Genomic DNA, 9,942 nt, shown 5'->3' with positions numbered 1-9,942 from the left:
TTAGATCAATCAGTCAATCAATGGTAGTAATTGAGCTCTTACTGTGTGCAGAGCACTGTGGTAAGCACTTGGGGAAATACAGTATCACAATATAACAGTTGGTTGACACAGACCAGGGAGTTGTCCTTAAGAGTGGAAAGAAAGGATTGGATTCAGGCAACATTGTGGAGGAAAAATTGGCAGGAATTAAAAAACAGACTGAACTGAAGGCAAAATTCCTATAGGAATCAACAGTGACCCCAAGATTCCAAACTTCTGCAGCTTGACTCTGCTGAGAAAATTAGGAGGAGGAGAAGTGTCAGCTCTAGACTGTAAGTTCTTTGTGGTCGGGGAACGTGTCTACCAACCCTATTGTATTAAGCTCTCAGGAGCTTAATACAGTGCTCTGCACCCAATAAGTGCTTAATAAGTATCTTTGAATGAATGAGTGGGTTTAGGAGGGAAGATGAATTCAGTGTTTGCCTCACATTGATTTTAAGATGCTGGCAGGGCACTTCAACCCTCTCAAGGTCAGACCTGGAGAGTTTCCAGTACTCTACCAGTCTCGACTATGGGAGGCAGAGTCAAGGAGAGGCATATCCATTCCATTCCTAGCTTGGGCAGTGACTAGAGAGTGGAAGGCAATCTGCTACAAATCAAAACTCACCTGTGCTTGGCAGCAGCAGCATGGGAGAGAGTCGAGGGCGGAGACTCAAGTTTACCAAGCAGAAAGAAGGAGGCAATGGTAAACCACTCCTTTATTTTGACCTTTATTTTATTTTTACCACTCCTGGTATTTTGACAAAGAAAACTCTATGGATACATTACCAAAATGATTGCCGATGGAGGTGGGGTGTTCTGGGAGAGATGTGTCCATGGCATTGCTATAGGGTCGAAGATGACTCGACAGCGTAAGACAAGACAAGAAAAGGAGATGTCCTGGAAGCAGGAGAAAATGCCATTTGTTGGCAGGTGAGGGGGCAGTGGTGGTGAGGAAGATATTTAGGGACCACCTATCTAGAAAGAGGTAGCTCTAGTCCTTCTGAACAAAGTCTCCAAACAAGTGGCACTCTTTATAGCCTATAAGTTGTGAAACGCAGGCACCTGGAAGGGAGAATCAAACTCAGCTTTTTTTTTTCTTTCCTGTGGGTTGAGCCCAGCAATGGGAAGAGGATCTAAACAAAAAAAAACCCAATATTCAAGTTATAACAGCTAAAGTTTCCCCAGCCCACCAGTCCTGCTTTCCACTTGAGAAGGCATAATGGAAAAATGAAAACATGTAAAAATAGACTGATCCGGGAGATGAATCAAGGTGAAAATATCCAGGGGGTAAAATCCTATTCCTTCTGCCAAAAATGATAGGATCTGATTCTTTTTCTTCCATTTTGTTCTACTCGATTTATCATTAGCCAATCCTATTACAAGAGTGAACACTGGAGCTGTTTTCCAGAGTGACCTCCTGCTTTTCTTCAGTCAAGATTCCGGTGTTAATTATCATAATCTTGGAGGCAGGGAAAGAATTAAAGCAATATGCACCATGTGTGCCATTAAAGAGCTCAAAATAACATCGCGTTCTTTTCAAAGGAATGGATGAAAAGTATTAGCATTGGCTATTTGGGATAATGATGTGGGGAATATTTGTATAAACTTAGGGTCTGTGGGGGACCAAAATAGATTCTTAGGAGCCTGATTCTCTAACCTACACTAGGACAGGGATGGATATTGTATATAATTATTGTTATAATAATAATAATAATTGTTATTGTTATCATTATATTTCCTTAACAGTTACTATATGGCAGGCACCGTTCTAAGCTCTGGGGTAGGTACATGTTAATCAGGTCAGAGACAATATCTGTCCCACATGGGGGCTCACAGTCTAGCATCTTGAATATGCAGAGCACTTTAACTCTTTCAGGGCACTGACATAGCAGTTACCTCATTTTATAACAACTCCTCCAGGAGGCCTTCCCTGATTAATCTCTCATCTTGCCATCCTATTTCCCCATGTATTGTCACTTCAACATTCTTGGGTACTCCCCCAGCCACCCTCTCCCCATTTCTGCAGTTAGGTACACCAATCAATCAGTCAATCATATTTATTGAGCACTTACTATGTGCAGATCACTGTATTAAGTGTTTGAAAGAGTAAAACATGACAATGTAACAGACACATTTCCTGCCCACAAAGAGCTTACATATCTTTATATGCTATTGCTTCCCCTCACTTGTGATTTACTTTAGAGTCTGCCGTCCTGTCACATTGTAAGCTCCCTGAGGACAGGGATCATGTACTCTCCCAGTTGCTTAGTATAGTGCTCTGCACAGAGTAAGCACTCTGTAAAATACTATTGATTGATTGATCAATCATCACAACATCTCTGTGAGGTAGGAAGAGACAAGTGCTTTTTAATACCCATTTTACACATAAGGAAACTGAGGCTCCGAGAAGTTAAGCAACTTGCTGGAGATCACACAGCAAGCAGAGCTGGCACAAGAACCCAGGCCTTCTGACTTCCAGATTCGTGCTTTTTCCACTAGGCAATGTGCCCTCCCCTAGACCGTGCCGTTCTTGGTGTTCCCAGGAGACGCAAGGCTTTCTGGGTGTGGGTGGATGACTTATGATGGACAGCACATGACTTACCAGCCCAGTTTTTGGGCTGTGGAACCCCGACAAACAGAGTTGATGGCTCACTCTCACTTCCCAGTGCCCCCCAAGGAGCCCTACATCACCTCGTCACTTTTCAAGTGATGCTCCATGTGCGGGACTTTGACCCTGCCCTGGTCCCGGGGTGACCCAGAAAACCATGGCCCCAAGGTCCATGAAGGAGGGGCTCAAAGTAGCTGCCAGTTCTCTAGACACCAGTCACTACACAAGCAAAACTCATTCTTTCTCGCCTTGTCAGGATTTAGGAAAAAACAAAAACAAATATCAAATGTATTTTGACCCCTTGAATCCTCAAACCTCCCTCTTCCATCTTCTGGGTTTCATTATTTCCCTATTCCAGGGATGTGGTCAATTACCACTTGGCATGCATTCCTGACTATGCTTTGAATCGTCTCTGAACCAATGTGCTTCCACTGCAACTGCTCTTTCAAAAAGCAGCCCCTCCTGATGGAAGAAGCACCGTCCTGGGAGTCAGAGGACCTGGGTTCTAATCCTCACTCTTCCCCTTGTCTGCTGAGTGACCTTAAATTCTCAGCATCTCAGCTTCCTCATCTATAAAATGGGAATGAAAATACCTGTTTCCCTCCCCTTTAGACTGGGAGGCTCATGTGGGACAGGAACTGTGTCCAATCTGCTCATATTGTATCTGCCCCAGTGCTTAGTACAGTGCCTTGGGGCAGCACTTAAGAAATACCACAGTTCAATTCCCCCAGGATCCCAACTGTGGATCGTACGTTCTCCTGTCCCCACCAAGAGGCTTCTATAAGGTAGCTAAATCCCAGCCTTACTGTCTTATCTCCAGAAGCCCAACACAGCAGACTGACTCAGCCAAAGGTATAAATTTCCAATCACCTGAGATGCTCTTAGCAGCAGAAGGATCCATTTGTGCATTCTTCCAGACAGCTAGCCTGAGGTAGAATGAATTATGGTGTTCATTAATGCTGGCTAGAGGCGACGCCCTAGGCTAAGCACTGGGATAGAAACAGTATAAGCAGATTGGACACAATCCCTGTCCCACTTAGGATTCACAGTCTAAAAGGGAGGGAAGCAGGAATTTTCATTCCCATTTTACAGATGAGGAAACATGAAATGGGACTCACGTTCTAAGAAGCAGGGAAAGCAAGGTTAGCCCCATTACATAGATGAAGAAACTGAAGCCTGGAGCAGTGGAATGCTCTGGATCCAGGCCAGTGGCAGATCAGGGACATGATATCAGGTCTCCTGCATCCTGTGCTCTTTTAGACAGGCCCGGCTGGCTGACCCTCACAGACTTCTCTGTGCCTTGTAACGAGGCCCTCCTGTTTCCATTTTCCATTTCACAGTGCACCAAGATGCCGAAGGCCCCAATGGGTCGGCTCTCTGCACTGAAGCAAATGGGATGATAATAATAATAATAATTATCATACTTGTTAAACACTTACTATGTGCCAAACACTCTTCTAATCTCTGGGGTAGATACAAGTTAATTGGGTCAGAAAGAGATCCTATCCCACATGGGACTCTCCCTCTTATCCCGATTTTACAGATGAGGTAACTGAGGCACAGAGAAGGTAAGTGACTCACCCAGGTCACACAGAAGGCACGTGGCAGAACCGGGATTAGAACCCAGGTCCTTCTGACACCCAGGCCCTTGCTCTAGCCATGGGAGGCAGGAATTCAAGTCCTGGGCCTGAGAAAACGAGGGGAGGCCATCGAGATGAATGGTCTGCCCTGTTCCTCTCTGGGCTGGCCCAGGGTGGGGTGTGGTGAGGCCCTGGATGGTGATGCGCTTGACGTCCTTGGAGTAGGGGGGTCCCTTTGGCTTACTCACAAACACTCATGGGTCTTGTTCCACTGGATATGTGAAAGAGAAGCGGCCTAGCTAGATTCGGTCCTCGAGGGTCTCAAAGCAGAGGGACTTTGGGCACAACAAAACTCCAGTAGTTGCCCATCCACCTCTGTACCAAACACAAACTCCTTACCACTGGCTTTAAAACACTCAATCACCTTGCCCACTCCAACCCTAGTTCATTTATCTACTACAACCCAATCCACATACTTCACTCCACAAACACTAACCTACTCACTGTCCCTCACTCTCATCCCTTCTTTTCTATTAATCAATGGTATTTATTGAGTGTGTTGAGTACAGTGTGCAACACACTGTACTAAGCACTTGGGAGTATACATAGCATCGGTAAACACAGTACCCTGGCTACAGTGAGTTTTCTCTCTGCCAACGTCTCACCCACACCCTCCCTCCTGCTAGGAGCTCCCTTTCCCTTCACATCCAACTGACCACCACTCTCTCCATCTTCAACCCCTATTGAATCTCATTTCCTCCAGGAAGTCTTCCCTGACTAATCCTTCATCTCCCCACTCACCCCCTCACATCACCATCTGCCCCACACTGCAGGCTGGAGTCCATACCCCCTGAGTGCTTTTCTATTAATCTTATCCCTCAGCACTAATGGATATGTTTCAAATTGTTGTTTCTTCTGCCTGTAATTTATTTCAGTTTCTGTCTCCCCTGCTGTAGGCTCCTTGAGGTCAGGGATCACATCTGTCAACTATATTGCATTTTACTCTTCTAAGCATTGAGTATAATTCTGTGTATACTTCATTAATTCATTTGATTGTATTTATCGAGCACTTTCGTGTGCAGAGCACTGTACTAAGTGCTTGGGAGAGTATAGTACAACAATAAATTGACACATTACCCCCCCACAGTGAGCTTACAGTCTAGAGGAGGGTACTGTAAGTGTTCAGTAAATACCATTGATTGACTGACAGACTGACTGAAGAAGTGGGTGTTAGTTACCCACCCCAGATGTATGGATTTCAGAGGCAATGTGATGTGTGAAGGGCTGGCAATTTCCTGGGAAATTTGAGCTGAGCAGACAATCCCACGGGGTCTTTCAGGATGAGCAAAGATCCATCCTGAGTCCTGCATGGTCCTGCCTGCCCATCTGGCCTGTCTAAGGTACCTAGAGGTGATCAACATTCCCCTTCCCTCTGAACAGGAAGAGGTCCAGCCTGAGTACAAGTCAGGGTGGTTCAGAGAACAGGCAGGGAGAGCAGCAGGAGGAGAAGCTAGAAAAGGAGTGATTGAATGAGTGAATGAGTGAGTGAATGAATGAAAAGAAGTAGGACATAGATGAGTGGATAGAGGAGGAGATAACTCAAGAAAATACACTATTCTCTATTTTGACCCATCGTTGTGTCTTCAGTGGTGGTACCTTTCCCTTAAAAGAGAGAGTTCAGCTGCCTCACTAGGTTCACCTGACCACAACCCAAATTGTGACACTTGGAGTACCCCACCAACCATAAATCACTTGAGAAGTTAAGCGACACCATTCGTGGCTCAGGTCCAGGACCCATCCAGCCAGGATTCTGTCTCCAACAGCAGCACAAGAACCCTCGAGAAACCAGGTGCCTGTTGCTGTTCTGCACTCCCACCTCAACCATCCAGCACCCCTGACTCTCCCCTTTCCATCTCTGACTGTCCCTCCAGTAACCCAACATGGACCATCCAACACCCCTGCCTCTCCCCTCTTCATCCCCAACTCTCCCTCCAACCACCCTCCTTGGATCGCTCAACCATGCGATGGTAGCGAACCCCATCAGTCACTTTATATTAGACCTGCTATGTAGGACCCCCTCACACACACATACCTGGGATTCCCATCATCCCCTCCTTCTCCAGCCTAAGTGTGAGGAGCAGCGGCAGCCTGAAGCCTCCACTACTGTGACAGTTGGACTCTGAGCCTTTAGGAGCCTAAAACTATGTTCCTTTAGCCACATTATCCTATGCCTATTTTTGTACGTGTCACTGTCCTTGTCTTTTGGTGTTTTTGATAGTTTCATCATTATGTGTTTGGCTTCCTTTCTCTCTCCCCTCCCTATTCTTAGTTTATCGTGTAAACTACTTGATGACAGGCTTCTTGCACTCTAATGTACTTGCCCAAGTGTTTAGTACAATGCTCTGCCAACAGTAAGTGCTCAGTAAATGCCATTTTCTAATGGATTGATTAGAAGCCATTTAAGGGTCTGTCACTGTATGTAATTTTCACTTTTGTCATTTTTCCCTACACTTAGTGTAGTGCTTTAACCAAACTAGGAACTTAAAAAATACTATTTCTACTGTTACCACTACACTACTACTGAAACCCTCTTTTTTATGGTATTTGCTAAATGCTTGCTGTGCGCCAGGTACTATACTAAGGGTTGGGGTAGTTACAAGGTAATCCGGGTGGACGCAGTCCATGTCCCACATGGAGCTCACAGTCTTAATCCCCGGTTTACAGATGAGGTGACTGAGGCACAGAGAAGTTAGGTGACTTGCCAGAGGTCATGCAGCAGATGAGTGGCAGAGCCGGGATTAAAAACCAGATCCCCCACGCTGCTTCTCAACACCTTAAGACTTGTTAGTGTTTCTGGCAGCAAATTTTCCAGTGTGACCGTATTCTGTGTGGATCCCACATCAGCTTGGAGAAAATCTCTAATTGACGGTTGACTAAGTCTCTGCTTCAGCAAATTCACCAGGGAAGTATCCCCAAACCCTCTTGTTAACCCAGCACTCCCGGATCCCAAAGCTTTCCTGGCCCTCTGCTCCCCACCCCACACACTCTTCCATCTGTCTCCCCAGTTTCCCCTCCCCAGCCCTCACCACTGTTCTGGGACTGTTATTATCGCTCTTTTCTCCCTCCAGTTCCCGTGCCTTAGACCTCACTGCTGCTATTCTCACCAGGCTCTCCCTCACCTGGCAATCCATGCCCTCTGGAAGGCGACGATCTGAGCCGGGAGTGTCGTACAGGCAGAGATGTGTGAGGTTGCTGGCAGGAAGTCCAGAAGGAATGTATCTTTGACTGTTCCCTAACTCACAAGAAGGCAGATTAAGCTGAAAGAGTTTCCGACAAATTACCCAGAAGAAGAGAGGTAGCCTCTACGTGCAGTGGATGGATGAGCGGGGAGAAGAGCCTGGGTTCAGGAGTTCAGATTGATATTTGGCCAGCAGCTAGGACCTGATCCAGTGAGGTCCTTGTCTGGAGGGATTTCTAGGCACTGTGGCAGAGGGGAGAGAGGCTGCCAAGAGACCCGAGGAAACAAGGTAGGAAAAAAGAAAGAGTTTGTGCCAGAAACAGATTCCAGGCCCTGCCTCATTGTACTTAGGCACAGAGGCTATCAACCAATCAGTGGCATTTCCAAAGTGCTTACTTTGTACAGAGCACTTTGCAAAGAGCTTCTTGCCTTGTCTTATGCCGTTGAGTCACCTCTGCCACATAGCAACACCCTGGACACGTCTCTCCTAGAACGCTCCACTCTCCATATGCAATCATTCTGGTGTTGTATCCCTAGAGTTTTCTCCGTAAAAATACGGAATTGGTTTACCATTGCCGCCTTCTGCATAATCAACATGAGTCTCTGCTCTCAACTCTCTCCCATGCCACCACTGCCCAGCACAGCTGAGTTCAGACTTTTAGCAGAATGCCTTCCACTCGCTAGCCACTGCCCAAGCTAGGAATGGAATGGGTATGCCTCTGCTTGCCTTTCTCTCCCTTAGCCAAGACTAATAGAGTACTGGAACTCTCCAGGTGTGATCCTGAGAGGGGAACAAAGAGCTTGGGAGACTGTGAATGCAGTTGGTAGAAAAGATCCCTGCTCTCAAGGAGAAGCAGCATGTCCTAGTGGAAAGAATACGCATCTGGAAGTCATAGGACCTGGGTCCTAATCCAGACTCTGCCACTTTCCTGCTCTGTTACGTTGGGCAAGTCACTTCAGTGCCGTGTGCTGCCTCAGTTTACCTCATCTGCAAAACGGTGACTAGTTCTCCAACTTAGACTGTGAACCTCACATGGAACAGAGACTGTGTCTGACTGGATTAACTTGTCCCTAACCCGTGCTTGGAACAAATGCTTAACAAATGCCACAGTTATTTTTTTATTAGTCTAGCAGGGGGTTGGTGTAAGGAAAGATCACCAGAACAAAAGCCAAGTAAGAAAACAGAATAGCTTCTCCTTCTCCATGAGAATTTCCTAGAGGATGGCAAGGAGTGCCAGTGATGTTTCACCTTTACTTATACGCTGTTTAAACCTCCAGCCTTAACCCGGATCCAGACTTGGTTTAAAGCAGAAAATCTGCAGAACCGTCCTCTAAAGGCTGGCCCCCTCCTTCCTGGTTTTTCCATGCCAGATATTACCCTTTACACTCGTATTTATGTCTGTTCATCTATTGTGCTTATTCATGGAATCGTAATTGTGGCACTTCTGAAGAGTTCACTGGTTCCCAAGCATGGAGCTGTGTCCTGGAGAAATTAGAAGATAATCAGACTGGCCCCATCACTGTTCAACTTGGGGAGCCTAATCTTTACAATCTGTCCATGTGTTTATTCATTTTTTTTGTCTCCTTGTGTTATTACCGGTTGTACTTTCAGTTCTGCCATAACATGTGCTTTCACTACCCGCTCTGGCTGAAACATAGCTGAGGAATTAGAGAAGATGAGAAGCAGAGTGGCCTACTGGGAAGAGCATCAGCCTTGGAGTCAGAGGACCTGTGTTATAATTTCAGCTCCACCGCTTGACTGCTGTGTGATCTTGGACAAGTCACTTAATGTCTCTGTGCCTCAGTTTCCTCATCTGCAAAATGGGGATTTGATACCCATTTTCCTCTCCCCATGTGGGACAGGGACTGATTAGCTTGTATCTACCCTAGTGCTTAGAAGAGTGCTTGGGTTAGAGTAAGCACTTAGCAAATATCACAGTTATTATTTTTATCATCCAGTGGAGAATGCCAGCCTGTTTGGGCACAAGACACTGATGAAATGGCTCGTGTGTACTTGTACAGTGTCAAAATGGGTGAGTACTATAGCTGGCATTTCCTTAATGCAAGCTTTTGCAAGACACGGCCAAACTCATTAAAGAAGAACCTAAGTTTTCCCTCTTGTTCCCACCATATGCACTGAATAATGTCTGTCTCCCCTACTATTCTATAAAGTCCTTGAGGGCAGGGGCCATGTTCCTTACTTCCTTGACTGCTTCCAAGAGCTTAGTACAGTGCTCAGCAAACAGTAAACACCCAGGGTTTTGTGCTCAGCACCCAGCAGACACCCAGTACAGTGCTTAGCACATACTAAGCAATTAGTTCTGGGCTCAGCACCCAATGGATATCCTGTACAGTGCTCAGTGTACAGTAGACAATTAGTACAGTGCTAAACACCCATTACTGGCTCAGTACCCAATACAGTGGTCAAAACAGAAAACATTCACAGCACCGTAGGGTGGACAAAGCACGGGTCTGGAAGTCAGAAATCATGGGTT

The 9,942-nt window shown here is 46.1% G+C and overlaps 2 non-coding genes across 2 annotated transcripts; one reads left to right on the top strand and one right to left on the bottom strand.

The window, feature by feature from the left end:
• The first annotated feature begins 498 nt into the window (after nt 1-498).
• On the top strand, nt 499-636 carry LOC119933877. Its single transcript, XR_005452745.1, has one exon. It is a non-coding gene; the product is annotated as a small nucleolar RNA SNORA7 (small nucleolar RNA).
• Nucleotides 637-8,101: 7,465 nt separating this feature from the next.
• On the bottom strand, nt 8,102-8,238 carry LOC119933809. Its single transcript, XR_005452679.1, has one exon. It is a non-coding gene; the product is annotated as a small nucleolar RNA SNORA7 (small nucleolar RNA).
• Between the last annotated feature and the right edge of the window lie 1,704 nt (nt 8,239-9,942).

The sequence above is a fragment of the Tachyglossus aculeatus genome, chromosome 10 (genome assembly GCF_015852505.1).
Source record: "Tachyglossus aculeatus isolate mTacAcu1 chromosome 10, mTacAcu1.pri, whole genome shotgun sequence".
NCBI classification, from domain to species: domain Eukaryota; kingdom Metazoa; phylum Chordata; class Mammalia; order Monotremata; family Tachyglossidae; genus Tachyglossus; species Tachyglossus aculeatus.
The sequence above is the reverse complement of the archived record's forward strand: the minus strand, read 5'-3'. Positions and strand labels throughout refer to the sequence as shown.